This window comes from Chrysemys picta, chromosome 25 (genome assembly GCF_011386835.1).
Source record: "Chrysemys picta bellii isolate R12L10 chromosome 25, ASM1138683v2, whole genome shotgun sequence".
NCBI classification, from domain to species: Eukaryota; Metazoa; Chordata; order Testudines; family Emydidae; genus Chrysemys; species Chrysemys picta.
In genome coordinates this window covers 13,314,731-13,334,440 of record NC_088815.1, presented here as the reverse complement: position 1 = coordinate 13,334,440, position 19,710 = coordinate 13,314,731, and the positions used below count along the sequence as shown (strand labels likewise).

The 19,710-nt window shown below is 43.2% G+C and overlaps 1 protein-coding gene across 16 annotated transcripts in view; it reads right to left on the bottom strand.

Annotated features, from left to right (window-relative positions):
- GNG7 (G protein subunit gamma 7) overlaps positions 1 to 19,710 on the bottom strand; it is a 131,729-nt gene that overhangs the window by 100,303 nt on the left and 11,716 nt on the right. For 12 of the 16 annotated variants that reach the window (XM_024108129.2, XM_065578516.1, XM_065578518.1 and 9 more), the window contains exon 2: positions 6,116 to 6,192. The exons of the other annotated variants lie outside the window; for them this stretch is intronic. The gene's annotated coding sequence lies outside the window, so the exon portion shown is untranslated. The remainder of the gene's footprint in view (positions 1 to 6,115; positions 6,193 to 19,710) is intronic. 16 annotated transcript variants of the gene reach the window in all.

Sequence of the window (19,710 nt, the reverse complement as noted above, 5' to 3'; positions counted from 1 at the left end):
TCCTCACATGATTTTGATTCACGGTAGTCCTGCAATTGTGAGGTAACCATCTACGAGGTCAGTATGGCTCACCTTGTAATATTCACTTCTGGGCTAGAAGGTCACAAGCCCAAGGCCCATACCAGGGCTTTGTACTTCACTGTTACATCAGCATTACGTAAGCATAAAGGGGGTGATGCACTACTGAAGGAGCAGTTGCTCAGGAGAGATATTCCACAGACAATTGTCTTAGCTGGACAATAAGAATGCTCTTTTTAATTCTGGTATGTAGTGCCAGGATAGCAATCTAGTGGCAGACCAAGTTACAAATCATGTCACTTTTCTAAGAAAGCCCCGTAGATTAAAATCAGCATTGTCAGACAGTTTTAGATGGACAGCCAACACTACAAGTCGGGTATGCTTACCCCAATTACAGGGGAAGCTGAGCCTCCCACCATCGGATTCCCCAAAAGATCAGCAACTTTTGAATCTTTCCTCATCCCCAGCAGTCTTCACATTTTCAAAAGCCAAGAGTATGACCCAGAATTCTCAGTCAGAAGCAGCTGCCACAGCCATTCGGCATGTGTCAGATTCTAGAGCAAGTTGCCATTTGTGAAGTGGTTAGGAAACTTGTTCTGGCAACTGGCTCTGAAGATAACGGATTCCTGAAAATGGAAGGCTTGGGGATTGAGGAAAACAAAACGGTGGCCTTCTCGCTCCTCTCCTACTGCTCTGTAGTAATCCATACATCATGGGATCAATATTTAGAGATGGAAATCCACAGGAACCATTCAAACAACCAGGAAATATGCTACTAAACTCCAGTCACACCTGCTTTTGTAGACTCACTCAGCTGCTTGTGGGCTTCTCAGTAAGCCAATAGGAAACATTCTAAAGAGAGCAGCCCGATGCGCCTGGCTCCCCGCCTCTAGGAGAAGGGGATTTCTGCATGTGTAGTGGTTCCAAAGGGGGTCCTAGTGGGAAGGTGCACAGAGTAACAGGTAACAGAAGTGATAAAGAAGTTGTCCGGAGACTGAGAAGCTAGGGGGAAAGAGGGATTCAAGTAACCAGGAGCTCCTGCAGAAAGGAGAAGAGGTTAAAAAAAAAATTTATATATATATGCCAGCATACCCTCTCAGAAAGACACCCTCTTTGATGTTCAAGGCAAGCACATGATGGCAACCACATTTGCCTACTCAATCATTTCACTGCCAGTATCTTAGTAGTTTCTTTGTAAAGCATTCTGGGACACAGAGAATGAGAGATATCATATGACCATGCAACCATGCTCTTAGGCTTTGTCTTTCTATTAATGAGCAATAGGGGAAAAGTTTATAAACAATAAACCCTGCAGATAGCCACATTCTATCTGCAAGAGTTCATTCTTTAAAGAAACAGGACAAGCTAATTCCATGGCAAATACTTGGGGTTATATACCCTGCTTAATAATATCTTGTTACACTCTTCCCCAAGGCTTTAAATAGCTAACACTGCAGATCACTCAGGACAGCACAGCATCCATGGAAAGAACAGAACTTACGTTTCACTGGTAACGCTGAAAACTATTTTCAAAAACATTAACAGGGATGCCAGTTTCCTCAAACTGGTTGGAAAAGTAACTAGGGGAAGAAGTGTGTTACAGGAATAGTCCTTTCCTTGGCTAAGAAATGTACTAAATGATTTCCAGATCTTTTCAGTCTCTATCATCATCAAAAGCAACGTTTTTCTTTCCCCTTTTAGGGAAAAGTGGGTTGTGGGGAGGAGAGAAGATAAAGAGAAACACACGCCCAGGATATAAACAGTAAAAGACAGTCCATGATTTGGCAAAATAGCTTCAGTCTAAGGTCACTTGCAATTTCCATCATAAAAAAAAAAGTGTTTAACTCACCATTGTATTTGGCACACATTCAAGCTAGGAGTTTGTTTTCAACTAGTTAAATTTAAGTTTATTTAGCTTTTGATTAACAGGGTGAAAAAAAAATGTCTGCTGTGTAACGGATGAGATTTAAATTAAAATTTTATTCGTAATAAATACTTCAGAGAATTTTTAGTTTGGACAAATGGCTTTGGGTGTTAAAGGCAGCCCAGTAACTGTTTAAAATATCTTGCATTTGCAGCCTCGTTAGAGGAGCTCTTAGCAGTTTAAAAATACTAACTTAATACCTCTCTCAGGTAAGTACACTGCTTTCAAAGGGACATGCCACTGAGATGCCTCAGAGTTGGGACAATTTTAAAGTGCATACCAATCTACCACAGTTGAGAGAGGAATTGGAGGAAGGACAGTATCCAGCTGAAGTTGAAGAGAATTAAAAAAAGATACACTAAGTTCCACAGCTGAAACTTAGATGGCACAATGAAATTAACAATTCTTAAAGCACCACGTGATCTTTAATTACACGTGGTCAGGTTTTAGCTCGTATCTAAGGACTGGCACCCGAAGGGTATATTTTAATATAGCCATATCCATAGGCTGTATATACAATGCTCTGCATTGTGTATTTAACATGATGTGCACTGTAACCACTCCAGACTAAGACTGGCAAATATTAGGCCAAATGGAATGGCACACAGGTTCCTGTAAAGAAATTAATGAACCAGAGGTAACTCTGATTTGCCTCCAAACCAGTGTCAAACTACACCTAAAGTAAGGTGCCCCACTTTCAGAACAGACCTTAATTCATCATTAGAGAAACTACAAATTCAGTTTTTAATACAGAATTGAGGGATTACAAGAGAGATTGAGAAGGAAAAAACAAATCTCTATAGCAAATAGGGAAAGACATGGAAACAAGGTTAACAGTGTTGTTTTAGGCCTTGGCTATACTGGTGCTGTACAGCGCTGCAACTTGCTGCGCTCAGGGGTGTGAAAACACCCCCTCCCCCCCCCCCCCGAGTGCAGCGCTGTAAAGCGCCAGTGTAATCAGCGCCTGCAGCCTTGCACGTTCGCTCGCACGCTGCAAGCTACTCCCCTCGGAGAGGTGGAGTACTTACAGAGCCGCGGGAGAGCTCTCGCAGTGCTGGCAGCGCGACTACACTTGCGCTTCACAGCGCTGCCGCAGCAGTGCTGTGAATTGCCAAGCGTAGCCAAGGCCTTAGATTTGCACGTTTCTCCCAGAACAGGTTTCATTTCAATGTGCTTTCATATTATACAAGTGCCCTAACTTCTAGAGGCTGATCTGAAGCCAATGAACTATTTCAGAGAGTCAATTAATAAGGAAACTAGATAAATGCCTTAATGAATCTTGGGAAAACACGATACTCCGGATACAACAGTGATAACTGGAACAGGGCAACATAATTCCTGCTGGATCTAGGTCAGCAACAGAGCACTCTCATTTAACTCCAGGAAGAGGACAAGAATCACCAGAATTTAAAAAAAAAAAAAAAATTAAAAAGAGTGAGCCTGCTGGATGAAGATTGTTGTATTTTAAAGACATACTCGTAGCACAGAGTGCTCTGAATGAGTCCATTGATGGAGCACTGGTTATTCATCTAGAAGAGCTGAATGGAACAAAAGCGTTCTCTTAAATGCATCCTGAAAATAGAAGCCAAATCTAGCAGTGACATTTCAAACATGTGCCCTACTTCAGGAATAAATTCAAGAGGGGGAAAAAAAAAATGCCACACAGCAGGGGTAGGAAGCTAAGCTAAAGAAAAAGTATGAGTCCCCCCAAACTCACCACTCTATTGAATATGTAATTTTTATTTCACTGTGCAGGGGTTTACATGGACAGTGTCTATACATTGAAAGGTTTCAGAGTAGCAGCTGTGTTAGTCTGTATCCGCAAAAAGAACAGGAGGACTTGTGGCACCTTAGAGACTAACAAATTTATTAGAGCATAAGCTTTCGTGGACTACGGATGCATCCGAAGAAGTGGGCTGTAGTCCACGAAAGCTTATGCTCTAATAAATTTGTTAGTCTCTAAGGTGCCACAAGTACTCCTGTTCTTTATACATTGAAATACACTTCCCGTTTGGAATTATACAATTAGCACCTACTAGAGAGATTACCAGTTGGCAATATGTTAACCTCTGGGCCAGACAAACCGATACTAATGCAACCTGCAGTGATCAACAGACAATTAATCCAGGAATGCTTTGACTCAATCCAGCCCACAGGAGGGCACTCTCCTCCAGTTCTGTGAATGCTGCATGGGATACATTTCCTGAACAGCAAATTCAGTTCTAGCACACTAGGTGGCCAATAGAGAAATGGAGGAGGAAAACAAAAAGTGTTGATTTACATTCTGCCCTTGAAGTGAAGAAGGTTAGGGGGACATTTTGGTTGTTAACACACAGCAACAGGAAGTTACTCCATTTCTGCGACCATTTGGAGAAAGCAGGCGGAATTGCCAGTCATACAAACATGGACAGCCCTAACCACATTTAGTTGGTACAACAATCACTTGGGCCTCATTTTAGCCAGTGAATGCCTGCGAACATATCCAGGGACCAAAGATCTTTCTTAGATAACTGGCAAATTGTCTCGTTAGACTGACCTCACACTTGGTAAGACAACTCTCATCCTTTCTTGTATTTATACCTGCTCCTGTATTTTCCACTCCATGCATCTGATGAAGTGGGTTCTAGCCCACGAAAGCTTACGCCCAAATATATGTGTTAGTTTCTAAAGTGCCACAAGGACTCCTCGTTGTTTTTTGCTGATACAGACTAACACGGCTACCCCTCTGAAACCTGGCAAATGACTGATTCCACTACTTTAAAAGCGCTAGCAGCTTTCCTGTATGCTGCAAAGCACAACTTTCATGGACACACTGCCCTCTTGTGGCAATTCTGAAGTCTTTAGCCAGAGTCTATTACCAGCGACAGGAAAAGACACTGGGGACAAGCACACCAATGGCATTGTTTTCTTAAAAATATTGGAATGTGCACGTCAGAACCAGCAAACTGTTTTGTGAAAGCGCCTCTCCTCCAACTTCCTTGCTGACAAGCTCAATCTATTTGATTTCTAGTTTGTTTGGCTTTCAGTTCCATGAGGACTTAAAACAGTATGAGGATAGGTCACCTGAATGAAGGGGACAGGTTTAAAGAGGTACCACCCGCAAGGCAGGTCAGTTTTACTTAATAACCTTAAAATAATGTTAAGTTACCATATCACTGCTTTAGGATCTAAGAGAGGGAAAAAATCATTGCTTGACAAAGCAGTGACTACGAAGGAATAATCTATATAGAAATATTTGAAGAGTGTACACATCAAGGAAGGCAAATCAAATATTTAGTATTTGAAAAGTCTTCCCTGTATTTCCCAACAAAAAACTACCAGAGAATGGATAGATTTGGTGTGCTCCCTCAGAAGCCAACTATCCAAAACTTGGCTAAGCAATGAAAAAAACATTGTGGAAGGCAAAGGGGACATGTGAACATCAAGGAGGAAGAGGAACTTAGGAGGATACAACCCCCGGGAGGTCTCAACCAATTCAGGCTGCTGCTTGGGGTCCTCGAGAAGACCCAAGATCTATCATATTCATACTATTATCCAAAAATTAGAGAACTGTAACAATCCTTTCTTACTAAAAGATGCCTGAAGTGCAGTCACAACTTGACATCATCCAAAGACAGCAAATGGCTGCTCCAGCATTTCAGGATGCAGCCAGAGCACAATGCATGAAGATCTAGCGTTTAACTGCTATTAGCCCAAAAGGTAGTTGTTCAAATAAATCGCTGTACGGAGTGTTGAAAATTTACTTTTAGGGATAGAAACAGCTTTCTGCAACAAAGATGCTGCAACAATCGGCTGGATACACAACTATTTAAAGTTCGCAGCAAGAAAAGTGTCGCACAGAGCATCTGGATTAGGGCAGCAGGCAGTTAACCCTTTAAGGGAACTGGCACTACCCAATCTCACAAATACATTCCTCCCCGGCTCCTGCCTGCCAGATATCCCCAGTATCTTTCCATCTAAACCCATATCCTTTATAGGGAAAAGAACAAAATACAGAACAGAACATACAATCACCATTTGACAAACCTGCGGCAAGTCTTATCTGCCCTGGCGGACTCTCTGATTGGATTCTAAGCATACTGGTACCACCCTCCTCAAGCCACGGGCAAGTCATTAAGAGGCATAGCAGTTATTTTAGGTGCGTGTTGTGGTGCACTGTAACACAAAATGTACCTGTTTAGAGGATGTCAAAGCTACTGTTTTCAGCACCAAGGTAGCTGATTTCTCTGGCTTGACTGAAGACACTTTTCCTTTAAAAAAAAAAAAAAAAAACAGAAGAGAATTTACAGTGATCAAGACATGGTTACTGTGTTTGACAAGAAACATCATTTGCACTGAATATACTTTGTAGCTGACATTGCTCCCAGAAAAGTGGATGTCCCGTGCAGTACTAAAGCATAAAGACACTGAGCCCAACTAGATACTGTATTTCCTACTTGGCAGGCATTTATTATATGAAGGCCACACACGGATTAGCTACTAGCCAAGTGGGTAAGAGAGCGCCTCTTTGCACTGATAGATCAGAGATTGTGGGGGATAGAGAATATTTCCCCCCCCTCCCCCCCATTAAACCATTTAAGTGTCAATGGTGCAAAAATATTTAAATAATTAGCTATGATGTACATTTTAGCTTATTGTTTCATGCTGGTTGGCTGAGACTTTGATCACTGGCATCAACGCAGGCTGGAGCTCTGTGACCAAGTAATTCTTACTTATGCCTGCAGATGGCTACCTCACCAAAACAACTGCCATTCATAAATAGAGCGTTTGTTTGTTGTTTAAATCTATTGTTAGGCATGTAAGGAATAAAGAAATATTCCAAGTGCTTAGTCAGCCAGTGAGGTATCCGAGAACTTCTCTCCTGCTGACGAGAGGGATATGGATACTATGAAACTGATCACGTACGCATCATGGTTTTCTAAAGACGTAAAACAGAAAATGTCAAAGAAAGACCAGAGAAATCAGCCAAAACTATTAACGCAAAGCCTGTCAGGAAGACAGACATTGTCCTAAGAAAAAAATAAAAATGAAGAATTTAGAAAGATTTAGTCATAGGCCATGCCTACAGCAGTATTCCTGTTTGCTTCCTCACCAGAGCAAACATACTAAGTGGATATTTGATTTAAGCCTAATAAATCATAGACAAGAACTTGCAAATAAAACCTTCCAGAATTATGCGTTCAGGTAGAGAAACTTGCTGAGATACATTTCTCTTGTTGTTCTCCTGCCACAGAGGGTAGGACATGAAGCAATGGGGTCAAACTACAGCATAGCAGATTTAGATTAAATCTCAGGAAAAACTTCCTAATTGTAAGATCAGTAGGACAATGGAACAAATTGCCTAGAGAAGTCGTGGAAGCTCCTTCACTGGAGGTTTTCAAGAAGAGGTTAGATAGCCATTTGTCTTGGATGGTTTAGACAACAAATCCTGCATCTTGGCAGGGGGTTAGACTAGATGACCCTTGCAATCCCTTCTAACCCTAGGGTTCTGTGTCAGTATGACAAAGAAATATAGCGTACCCTATAAAGTGAGCTGTCTAGATACTTCTCAAATGCAAATCAGACTGGTTGAGGCAACACTGTCTACTAGGTTTCAAAATACAGCCAGCCAAGCTGAGACCCCAGAATTATTAGTTATGTAAATCAGATACGTTTAATATTTTACAAACATTTAGCTCCATATCTGCTTTTGCAGGAGAGAAAAACCTCATTTCTTGTGCAAAAACTTAACAGTGTTTAATTTATTACTTACTACAATGAAAAACCTTTGGCAAAATCTTGGCTCTTTTGTAGTCAATAGGAGTTGTGTCATTGCCTTCAATGGGGCCAGAATTTCATTCCTTGCATTTACACTGTGTCCACAGCTTCAAGTGTTATTGAAGTAGTTTAATACATGATGACAGGAAGTTGCCTCAACATTTCCATGACAGCCCTGTGTTCCCAGGGAACGGTTAGCCAACAAGATTCCTTCTGGACTGGAACCCTCCAGAGAGGTTAAATTTTGAGATATTGAGGGGGCAAAGGGAGACCACCACCCCAAAACTGGATTCTTGAATGAAGAAGAGACGCTATTTTTAGCCTTACCACTCTGGACAGTGCGGCTTTGAACGATCCACCATCTTAAATGAAATATCAAACTGAGAGAAGTCAGGGAGAGTATAAAGTACTGTCAACTCAGCCCTCCTCACCCATGTCTCAGTATTGCAGCATGACTGGCAAAGTCTCACGGCTGACACATCTAAGCACAACAGGCCTGAGTCAAGAATTAAAGTACTACTGCAGTAAGATGGAAAAAAAGCCAGGAAGCTGTGTGTGATAGTTTAAAGGGAGGGAGGGGAATCTGCTGTAATAAAACAAAGTCAGCAATTCTGACTCTCAGGCTCTGTTCCCAGTTGTGCTGCTGACTTGTGCGACCTGTGACCTCAATTTATCCCCTCTGCTAAAATGCCCTTCTCCCTAGGGTAATGCAGTTCAATGTTTGTCAACCAAACCGACACCCTCTGCTGAAGAGGGGCACCCTATCTTCTTTTTTTTTATATATTACATGTGTGAAGAAGTGAATTAAAATGTAGTTGTCTGCTACACCAAGGCTGTATCAGTGAGTCCCCTTTTACACTGGTATTAATGCTGCTCCACCAGGGGGGACATAAGTAGGAATGCGGATGTTAACACGGCAATTGCATTTTTACCACTTTAGTCATCTAGACCAGAGGTGGGCAAACTATGGCCCACGGGACCCTCCTGCCCGGCCCCTGAGCTCCCGGCCCCTCCCCTGCTGTTCCCCCTCCCCTGCAGCCTCAGCTCACTGCGCCCTCGGCGCAATGCTCTGGGCAGCGAGCTCTTGCTGGGCAGCGCAGCTGCAGAGCTGTGGCCTGACCCCGTGTTCTGTGCTGCACGGAGGTGTGGCTGGCTCCAGCCGGGCAGCGCGGCTGCCTGCCCTGGTGCTCTGGCAGGCACGACTGTAGCGCCGCCAGCGCTCCAGGCAGTGGGGTAGAGGGGCAGGGAGTGGGGGGAGGGAGGGGTTGGACAGAGGGCAGAGGAGTTTGGGGGCTGGTCATGGGGCAAGGGTGTGGATAGGGGTCAGGGTAGTCAGGGGTTCCGGGAGCGGTCATGGGACAGGGGTCCTGGGGGGCAGTCAGGAATGAGAGGAGGGGTTGTATGGGGCAGCAGGGGGCAGTCGGTCCAGGGGCAGTCAGGGGACAGGGAGGGATGGATGGGGCAGGAGTCCCAGGGGGGCCGTCAGGGGACAAGAAGCAGAGGGGGGGTGGATAGGGGGCTGGGGCCAGGCCACCCCTGGCTGTTTGATGAGGCACAGCCTCCCCTAACCAGCCCTCCATACAATTTCAGAAACCCAATGTGGCCCTCAGGCCAAAAAGTTTGCCCACCCCTGCTCTAGACTATGCCTACTTGGAGCAGGTCTAGAGAACATGGTGACAAAAAAATGCTGGCGACTTTGAGCCCCTCTACAACTACTATAGTTGTGGGGAGGCGGGGGGGGGGGGGGAGAAAGAGAGGGACAGAAGAGGAGGGGGAAAAAAATCAAAGGTGAGAGAGATCTACTAGTTAAAACACATGTTAACTGTAGCCAAAGGAGAGTACAATGGTGTGCCAAGCCCCATTTTATTTTGGGGGGTGGGAGGTGGAACACAAAAACTCGAAGTCTCTTCAGGTTTTGCTTTCGGTTGTCCTGGCTCAAAAAAACAACCCACATTATCAATGGCCTGCTAGGCCACAGTGTAACAATACCATTCTTTATGTGAGCTCATGTGATAGTAAGCACTGCAGCTCCTGCCTCCTAGACAGACTCCTTGTTTACGACTTTAATCATTAACAGTTTAAGAGGTGTGTTTTTTGTTTTTTTAAATGTGCAACCAGTGAGGTGGCTGGACATAGTAAAACTGTGATGCATTTCAAATTTTAGAAAGTCAGAGGAGTCATTAGTGATAATCACCAGGAAGCTAGGGAAGTTTACTTATTCCTGTTATGAATCTTCCATGTTTCTACTGCAGGGGAGGAAGGTTCTCTAGAAACAATATAAAGAGTTGGAAACAGTCATAGGTCTGGCTAGAGATCACTGCCATGGTTTAAAAGGGAGAGGGGACATTACAAGAAGACTGCTACCCTCAGGGTGCTAAGGTAGACATGGTCACGTGTCATTAACAGTTATCTGAGGTCTAAGGCCTGGTCCCCACTAAGTCCCCACTTCGGACTAAGGTACGCAAATTCAGCTACGTTAATAACGTAGCTGAATTCGAAGTACCTTAGTCCGAACTTACCACGGGTCCAGACGCGGCAGGGAGGCTCCCCCGTCGATGCCGCGTACTCCTCTCGCCGAGCTGGAGTACCGGCGTCGACGGCGAGCACTTCCGGGATCGATCCGGGATCGATTTATCGCGTCTTAACCAGACGCGATAAATTGATCCCAGAACATCGATTGCCTGCCGCCGGACCCTCCGGTAAGTGAAGACGTACCCTAAGGGAAAGTAATTCCGGAGAATCTTTGGAGGAAAAGGAGTCTACAAACCACTCTACTACAACCTAACAATTGGATTTTTGTATCCTTTTATCTGTACCCTAATCTCTCAAAATTATAGTCTAGAGATAAAACAAAAGTAAAATCTACCAAAAATCATATGGAATCCTGAGGTAAGCAGCAGCTTCAAGTTTCTGACTCCCAAATATCTGGAAAGAAAGAATGGGGTACCGATGTTGAACCCTCTACTGTGAGATCGTCAAAAGGATACTGCTGTAGGTAATCAGAGGGGAGGGAAATTGCTGTTGGAGATTGCAAAAACAACAAAGCATGAATTGGAACGGAGCTAACCAATGTAATTTTGCTCACAGTAAACTGCTGCTCTGTGCCTCCAAAAATATATGGAAAACCCATAAAGTTTCAAGTAATAGGCAGAGGAGCGGAAGTTGCGTCAGGAGCACAACATCCTCCTTTGGCTTTTCCACTTGACTCCCTTTATGACTTTACCTCCGAACAGGAGCAAAAACTGACTTAATGGTCACTAAAAGCAGACACTAAATGAATTAAAGGAGCATTAACCCAACAGAAGTGTAAAATCTCTTTAATAAAACACAGGAAAGTAACAGCACGATAATAACCCAACTCAGGTTCACTTCCAGAAAATGAAACACTTAGAACTAGCCTCCTTCTGGCCATTAAACAATAAACTAAGTCAGTCACTGCCCAAGGCCCTGCATTCATCTGTAAAGATATTATTATTTGCCAGGAGATGCCTCTAGAGTACTGAGCATCTTCCCTTGGCCATAAAGAACTTGCTTTTTTTTCCTTTAATGCAATGACAAAAGCCTATACAATGCAGTAAGGCATACCGCAGCACTATCCATTTCCATCGGATTTACAGCCCTGTGCAATGAAATTGCAATGACTTCTACAGAGCACTCACTTAGGCATCCCAAGTTATTCCAGTATTTCACTCCTTGTAATATTAAAGGATAAATCACACAGGATTAGAGGATATTACCATATAATTAAATGCACTTCACAAATATCTGCTTTAGCAATACAAGCGATCACATAATCTCTAAGATTTGTATATGTAGTGAAAATACTTGGATAAAAAAATAAACCTGCATTGTGTGTGAGAGCCTTGTAGAAATACCGGGCTAATAACCCTTTCTGAACATGCAAAAAGCCTATTTATAAAATAGTCAGACCCTGCCCTCCTATAGTATTTTTTCATCCAAGGCTCTCAAAAGCTCTTTACACATTAAGTAATCACGGTTCCCCCCACAGTTCTGGGTTTTGGAAGTCTCAGCTGCCTGATGATCCAATCAAGGTTTAGTGATCATAAACAGGTATTCTGTTGATCGTTACGATCAGTGAATGGTGAAGTAGAAACGCATCTACTAAGTGAGGGCCCAGGAAGAGAATCAGAGCACAAGGCAGCTCTTGAAATTAGTTGCCTTTGTGACAGAATGCTATAGAAATTCTTGATCAACAACTTGCCCAAAATACTTAACCCCCGTTTTCCCCCCCCCCACACACACACACACACAGGCATTTCCCTACTCCCCGCATAAACTGGAGTGCAGTTGTTTGTTTAGTAATTCTCTTGTGTTTTCATTTGCCTTTGCTAGGACCTCCAGTTGACCTGCAATTTTGCAATAAGTTTTGGTGTTACGCAAACTAAAAGAGTTCGAAGTGGGTTTTGTCCAGATTAGACACGACTACACTCTTTAAAGTAGTGACGAACGAGATCAATTATGTTCTTAGGAAGAGGACGCAGAGGTACTGGGATCATTTCTGAAATCATTGCTCCCCATGCCAACCTACCTACTGATAGCAACACTTTCATTGGACCCCTTTTCTAGAATGACCACTCACATTGCAGTAGTTTGGGGAACATTGCAGGACAATAACCAGATGCCACTTGGCTACAGGTTTTCCCTTTCATAAGGGGCTCATGATCTATGTTACTCTTCTACCTGATGCCAAGAACCAAAACTGTGTGCTACAGTCAGACAGTCTAGACTCTGGAACAGATGATGGTTAGTCTGCAATATCCCAAGAAACCAGATGGCTTTGGGCAAGCTATTTCTTCTTCAACTCTGGCCATCTCACTAGGCTAACATTATAGTAATCACGTATACTGGCAAATAAAACTGGAATTAACTTCACAATCCCCATAAAAATTAGGAGCAACAGCTGCCACTGGCAAAAAAACTGGGATTTCTCTAGCATTTGAAAGCTTTTCCTTCCTTAATTAGATCTGTTTACAACGTCAGATTAGACAAAGTAAAGTAATATTTATAAAGTAGTTTAGCAATGGATCTTTGTAAATCTAATTTTGCAAATAAACATCTTTCTATGAACATGAAGCTTAATTGGTGGATACTGGTGGCAAGGACAAGAGATGAGCCATAAATTCACAAGCAGTTTTCTTCTATTTATAAATAAGATTTTTCTGGCAAAGTTATCTGTTAATAAAATACACTGACAGCTCACAGAAAACCATGAAAAAAAAAAAAAAAGAGTAGTTAGAAACAAATCTGGTAATGCTACATATTCTGTATTTTTCTTCCATCATTCTTTATAGTCTGTATTTCTTCTGTTACAAATCACAAGATCTGGAGACATTAGGGACATTTAAGACATAGTGTTTTGTTTGTAACAAGGTCGCCTGCTCCTAGGTTTTTCTCCCTGTCAGTCATTTCCACAACAATCACCTACAGTAGAATGTCATGGACAGTAACCTGACATTATAGAGGAGGAAAAAGCATCACAGCGTTGCCAGCCCCTCAAAATACTCTGCTTTTTCTTGAAGGCCCAGCTCATGGAGTTAGGAGATTACATGAAAAGATCTGCTTTCATTAAAGAAATTATATATTTATTTTAGCTCACAAGGCTGCACAGAAAATAACTGAAAACGTAAGCCTTAAGGGCTCAAAATAGAGAAGGAAAATAAAACAAATCTAAAAGGTGGTATATTTAAAATCTCATGATTTAAGCCAGTCTCCCAATTTCTGAATGCTTGACAATAGTGAGAACAGGTAAATTCTCATGAAACGTTATTTGCATGTAAATGCTTCCTGAATATTAGCCCAAATAAAGGGAAGGATATTTGGCTACAACAAATGTAACACATCATCCGGTCTTCAGATTATGTAGGAAGATGATAAAGGGTTTCTTTATTTCCCTAATGCAGTCAAAGGTTTATATTGGAACAGCAGTGTAATTAGGATTATGCCAGCACTTCCCCTGCAAGCTCTTATGCTTTCAAACTTGACAAATAATGGACGTAAAAATGTAAATCAGGTTAAAATTCAGAAAAAAGGCAGGGTGAGGAAGACAGAGAAACCACAGAGGGTCAACATTTAAAAAGTAATGCAAAACACACACAAAAGTTGACTAATTTGGATTTTATGCTCATCTTTTTTAAAAAAAAAAGTCAAGTAGTATTTGGATCATTTAATAATATACTTGCATTTTGCTGCTTTGCTGTTTAACATTCCCTCCAACTCCTTTCAAATATATTAGACACACACTGCTACTTAACAAATTTCCTGATAGAATCGTGTTCTATATGTAAGAACTTAGACCAGGGGTGAGCAAACTTTTTGGCCCGAGGACCACATCTGGGTATAGTAATTGTATGGTGGGTCGTGAATGCTCACAAAATTATGGTTGGGGTGCGGGAAGGGGTGAGTGCTCTGGTTGGGGGTGCGGGCTCTGGGGTGGGGCCAGAAATGAGGAGTTCAGGATGCGGGAGGGGGCTCCAGGCTGGGGCAGGAAGATAGGGTGCAGGGCAGGGCTCCAGCTGGGGGTGCGAGCTCTGGGGTGGGGTGGGGGATGTGGGGCTTGGGGTGCAAGAGGGTGCTCCAGGCTGAGACCAAGGGGTTTGGAGGGCAGAAGGGGGACCAGGGCTGGGGCAGGGGATTGGGGCATGAGGGGAGGCTCAGGGGTGCAGGCTCCGGGCGGCACTTACCTCAAGCAGCTCCCGGAAGCAGCGGCGTGTCCCTTCTCCAGCTCCTATGCAGAGGCACGGCCAGGTAGCTCTGCAATCTGCCCCGTCTGCAGGCACCGCCCTGCAGCTCCCAATGGCTACAGTTCCGGGCCAAAGGGAGCTGTGTGGGTGGCTCTTGGGGCAGGGGCAGCATGCAGAGCAAAGCCCCCTGGCTGCCCCTATGCATAGGAGCTTTAGGGGGGCCACACCACTGCTTCCGGGAGCTGCATGGAGCAGGCCCCACGCTACTCCCTGGCTGGAGCACCAGAGCAGGGCAAGCCCCAGACTCTGCTCCCCAGCGGGAGCTCAAGGGTCGGATTAAAACGGCTGGTGGGCCGTAGTTTGCCCACCCCGACTTACACCCTGCTCCTGAGAGTTAACCCAACCCACTGACGTCAATCCCACAAGTCTGAGCAGGCAAAAAGCTTGCAGCACTGCGGCCTTATTTACATAGCGGACAATAGCTAAGAGGACCCTGTGGTGCAACAATAAACAACACTTAAATACATAAAGTTACCTAAAACAGTAAGTTCACATGAAAAGCCAGAATTCCACTAGAGATTCTCTGCCTTCTCGCATACATCGTGTAGCTCTTGTTTCTGTAGTTCGTGTATAGAAATAACTAAAACTTCACACGGATATTTTGAGCCAAAAGTTCTTAAGAAACTGTGGTAATCAGAATCAACATGGTTAAAATTTAGAAAGGCACTGAACTTTACTACTTGTGTCCGTCACAGCCTTACTGATTCAGCTGAAACCACACCCTCATATCATGCTATTGTGCCAGTGTCAACTTCAACTTTGAATTTCCTATAGCTGTTGGCTTTTTGGTAAGCTTAACAAAATTTCCTGTCCTCCAACAAATTTTTTTCAGATTGTGTCTTCCTGGTCATTGTGGAGATATTTTAATCTTTCTAATGCTAGCACGATTTCCATCTGAAAACATTAGAAAGTTTGGTAATAAGCACTTCCTTTAATACTATTAATCACAGAACGGCAAGGAATGGCTTGAGCTGCAAAGAGATCATATTTCACCTGCAAAGTAACAGCATATACAGTATTATCCAAACAATCTCTCCCAGCTGTTATTTACTAAAGAGAGTAGGAAGTGGTTACTCTGAAGCTACAGCTAAACCCCCAGCAACTTTTTACGAGAGACTAGAGAGCAGAGTAACTTGACATCTTATAGCAGCAATATGCAGCCTAAGAGCAACTTGTCTCTTAGGATATTTATTAATTGACACACCTATTTTTCTAGATCCATGAGATTCTAGAAAAGTGAAGTTACTGGTACCATGGCCCTGGTACTGCGTAAACTATTCCCACAATGCAGCACCTTCCTGGCCTATAACAATTGTTGCTATTCCAAGTCCTGGGCCTCTCCAATGGAACCTGACAAAGTTGTACCGAAGTTGTGCAATATATTCAGATGTCCACTAGGACAAAACCACCAAAACACAAACCCATTTCCCCAGCAGCGAAAGACTGATGCGCTTACCCAAGGCAACACCAAGCCATCCCTTCCTAGTTCAAAGGAAAATAGTAGAAAATTTGTGGCTGTCCACCCTATCTTAAAATAAACCCTCAAGTGTTTAATACTGAAATGAGTGCCAGTTACAAAACAAAAAGAACGGGAGAGGCACATGAAACTATTTGCCAGTAATGTAAATCATGTTCGTTTATTTCACATACTGAAATGTAAGAAGATACTATTGGCTATCAGGTGCTTCAAAAAGGCATAGGTCTAATCAGTCTACTTGACCTATCCCCAAAAATATTCATAAGCATAGGATGTTTAACCAAATGGACTATGGAAGCACCAATATGATTCAACAGAGAGATGTACAGGGAGGACGGGGGAGGAGATCAAATGTTCTCAAACAATTTTCTGATTAAATCCAGAACTTGTACAGTAGACCCTCAGAGTTACGAACACCTCAGGAACGGAGGTTCCTCGTAACTCTGAAACGTTTAACTCTTAACAAAACATTATGGTTGTTCTTTCAAAAGTTTACAACTGAACACTGACTTGGTGAAGCTTTGAAACTTTATTATGCAGAAGAAAAATGCTCCTTTCTGTTAATTTTTTTAGTAGTTTAAATTTAATACCTTGCTATATTGTATTTGTTTCTCCTTCCTCCCTCCCCCCTCGCCCCGATCTCTGCTGCTGCCTAATTGTGTACTTCCGATTTCAAATGAGGTGTGGGGTTGACTGGTCAGTTGGTAACTCTGGTATTCGTCACTCTGACGTTCTAGTGTAACTCCAAGGTCGTTAGAAATTTGAACCACTTGTCTTAGTCCGGGGTACAATTTTCAAAAGCACTCAAGTGACTTAGGAGCTTTTTTGAAAATTTTACCCTAGATCCATCCCTCTAAAGAAAGGCAGAGCATGTGGTGATAAGACAATGGATGTCAGATACCTAATTAGCACCTAGTCCGAAGTGCACATCTTTTTGGTCGGGCACAGAAGACAATTGCTTATTTCCATTCATTCTTGGCAACTACAGACACCACAATTAAATAAGGGTCCTCTTCTCTTCCCAATCATAGATTTGTTTAGAGTCCACAATGAGAAGAACCTGTAAATCCTGTAGCAACGAGCTCTTGAAGATGAAGGGTTCTACCAAATCACTTACGACACCACAACAAAGGCTGAAGCTTTCCAAAGCAATCTGCTGCTTCTGTACATGTGCAGCTCTAGTGGCCCCAAGGGTTTGCAGACTGCACCCTGCGGTTGCTCGTGATCCAAGTTCCACCACACTGTTAGCCAGAAAGGTGGGTTCTTCAGCATAGAGTTTCAGATTCAGGAAGACTGTAGCCTCCAGCCTCCACTGTGTATGTGTAATGAATTCTGCCTAGCCAAATTATATTCTAGTCACATAGTCACCCACTGCAGCTCACATGCAAACATTTTTATACTAATATTCTGGAGCAAGCTTTTCCTTGTCCTCCATAAACTCTCTGAATTGGTTTTGCTCCACAGGGCTGTTAGAAAATAATTACTACGCTAAACCAGGGCCGGTGCTTCCACTAGGCGACCCTAGGCAGTTGCCTAGGGTGGCAGGGGGGCGGCATTTTGCCATCCTCGGCGGAAATTCGGCAGTAGGGGGTCCTTCCGCTCCGGGTCTTCGGCAGAAATTCAGCGACGGGTCCTTCATTCGCTCCAGGACCCGCCACCGAAGTACCCCGAAGACACGGAGCGGAAGAACCCCGGCCGCAAAATGCTCAGAGGAGGAGCGCTGCCGCCTAGGGTGGCAAAAACCCCGGTGCCGCTCCTGCGTTAAACCCACAGGCCACTTTTCCAGAGCAGGTCTGCCATATGAACAACATTTGACTCATCTGCATTGGTATGTTACAAGGCATGGAGCCACTGCTGTCACTTAGATCCTGTTCTATCTGTACTAACCAACGTAGTGTCCTTTTTAGGACTCACCACAGCATTCTAACCCTGCATGTAACTCAACCTTGCTGCTGCTTTTACATAAATTAGTCAGCTTCTAGGACCCCTGTAAATAATCCCATGTTTAAGAAACAGAATCTAATCCTTGATCAGCTTTTATTATATATGTATATTTAGGCAAATACCATACATTTATTGAAAAAACTGCCCGGCACCCCTGTAGGGTATTTCCACAGGAAAGCATAGAATCATAGGATGTAGGACTGCAAGGGACCTCAAGAGGTCATCTAGTCCAGCCATTTGAGCTAAGGCAGCACCTAATATACCTAGACTACCCCGACAGAGGTTTGCCTAGCCTGTTTTTAAAAACCTCCAATGACAGCGATTCCACAACCTCCCTTGCAAGCTGATTCCAGAGCTCAACTACCCTTATGGTTAGAAAGTTTTTCCGAATATCTAACCTAAATCAGATTAGCCCAATTTCTTCTTGTCCTACCTTCAGTGGGCCTGGAGCACAATTGATCACTGTCCTCTAACAGCCCTTAACATATCTGAAGTCTGATCAGGTCCCACCTCAATCTTCTTTTCTCAAGACTAAACATGCCCAGGTTTTTTGTGTGTTTGTTTTTTTAAACTTTTCTCAAAGGTCAGATTTGCTAAAGCTTTTATCATGTTTGTTACTCCCCCCTTGGACTCTCTCCAATTTGTCCACATCTTTCCTAAAGTGTGATGCCAAGAACCGGACACAGTACTCCAGGTGAGGCACCATCAAGCCCAGTACAGCAGGACAGTTACCTCTCATGTCTTACAGAAGAAACTCTTGTTAGTACACTCCAGAATGATACTAGCCTTTTTCGCAACTGTATCACATTGCTGACTCACTCAATTTGTGATCCACTAGAGCCTTGAAATCCTTTTCAGCAGTGCTATGCCTAGCCAGTTATTTCCCATTTTGTAGTTGTGCATTTGATTTTTCTTAAGTGAAGTACTTTGCACTTGTCTTTATCAAATTTCATCTTGTTGAATTTGAACAATTCTCTAACTTGTCAAGATTGTTTTGAATTCTAATCCTGTCCGCCCAGTGCAAGCAACCCCTCCCATCTTAGTATCATCTACACACATTTTATAACCAAATTCTCCACTCCGTTATCCAAGTTCTTAATGAAAATATTGACTAGGATTAGACCCAGTACAGAGCAAACTTGTTATTTCCCATTTGACAGCAAACCTTTGATAACTACGCTGAGTACGGTCTTTCACCAATTGTGCACCCAGCCTATAGTAATTTCATCTAGACCACATTTCCCTGGTTTGCTTATGAGAATGCTATGTGGCACTGCATCAAAAGCATTACTAAAATCAATATCTCACGTCTACATGTCTGCAGGAGAGTTACCTTTCCCAGAAGAACATCTGCAAGTGAGCCTCTTCATTCAGAATGCTGGGCAGAATTTCTGTACCCTCAGTAGAATGATACACACAACTGCAGAGGAGTTGAAATGAAAACTTAAAAAAATTCTACTGCAATTTCTACTATGGACATTCTTTCCACAGCTTACTTGCAAACATCAATGGCACTGCAGCAGCAAAAGGAGGTCTTCATACAAATGAGCAGGATACATGAAGTACAATCTGAGGGACACTAGTCTCTGTGACGGACATAACAGCCCTACAGACTGACCTTAGTCTAGTCGGATGGTCTTCCTTGGAAATTTGAATGTGGGGTATCCGAGGAAACAGAAGTTGGTTTGATCTTCACTTTGTTTACTGAAACCCCAGAATACCCTTTTTTCTCAGTATCTAGTCCTGCCTACTAGATTTAAAACAGCAGAAAAGTCAAAATACATGGTCTTGAATCTGAACTAACAAAGTGAAAATGTAGTCAGAGCAGC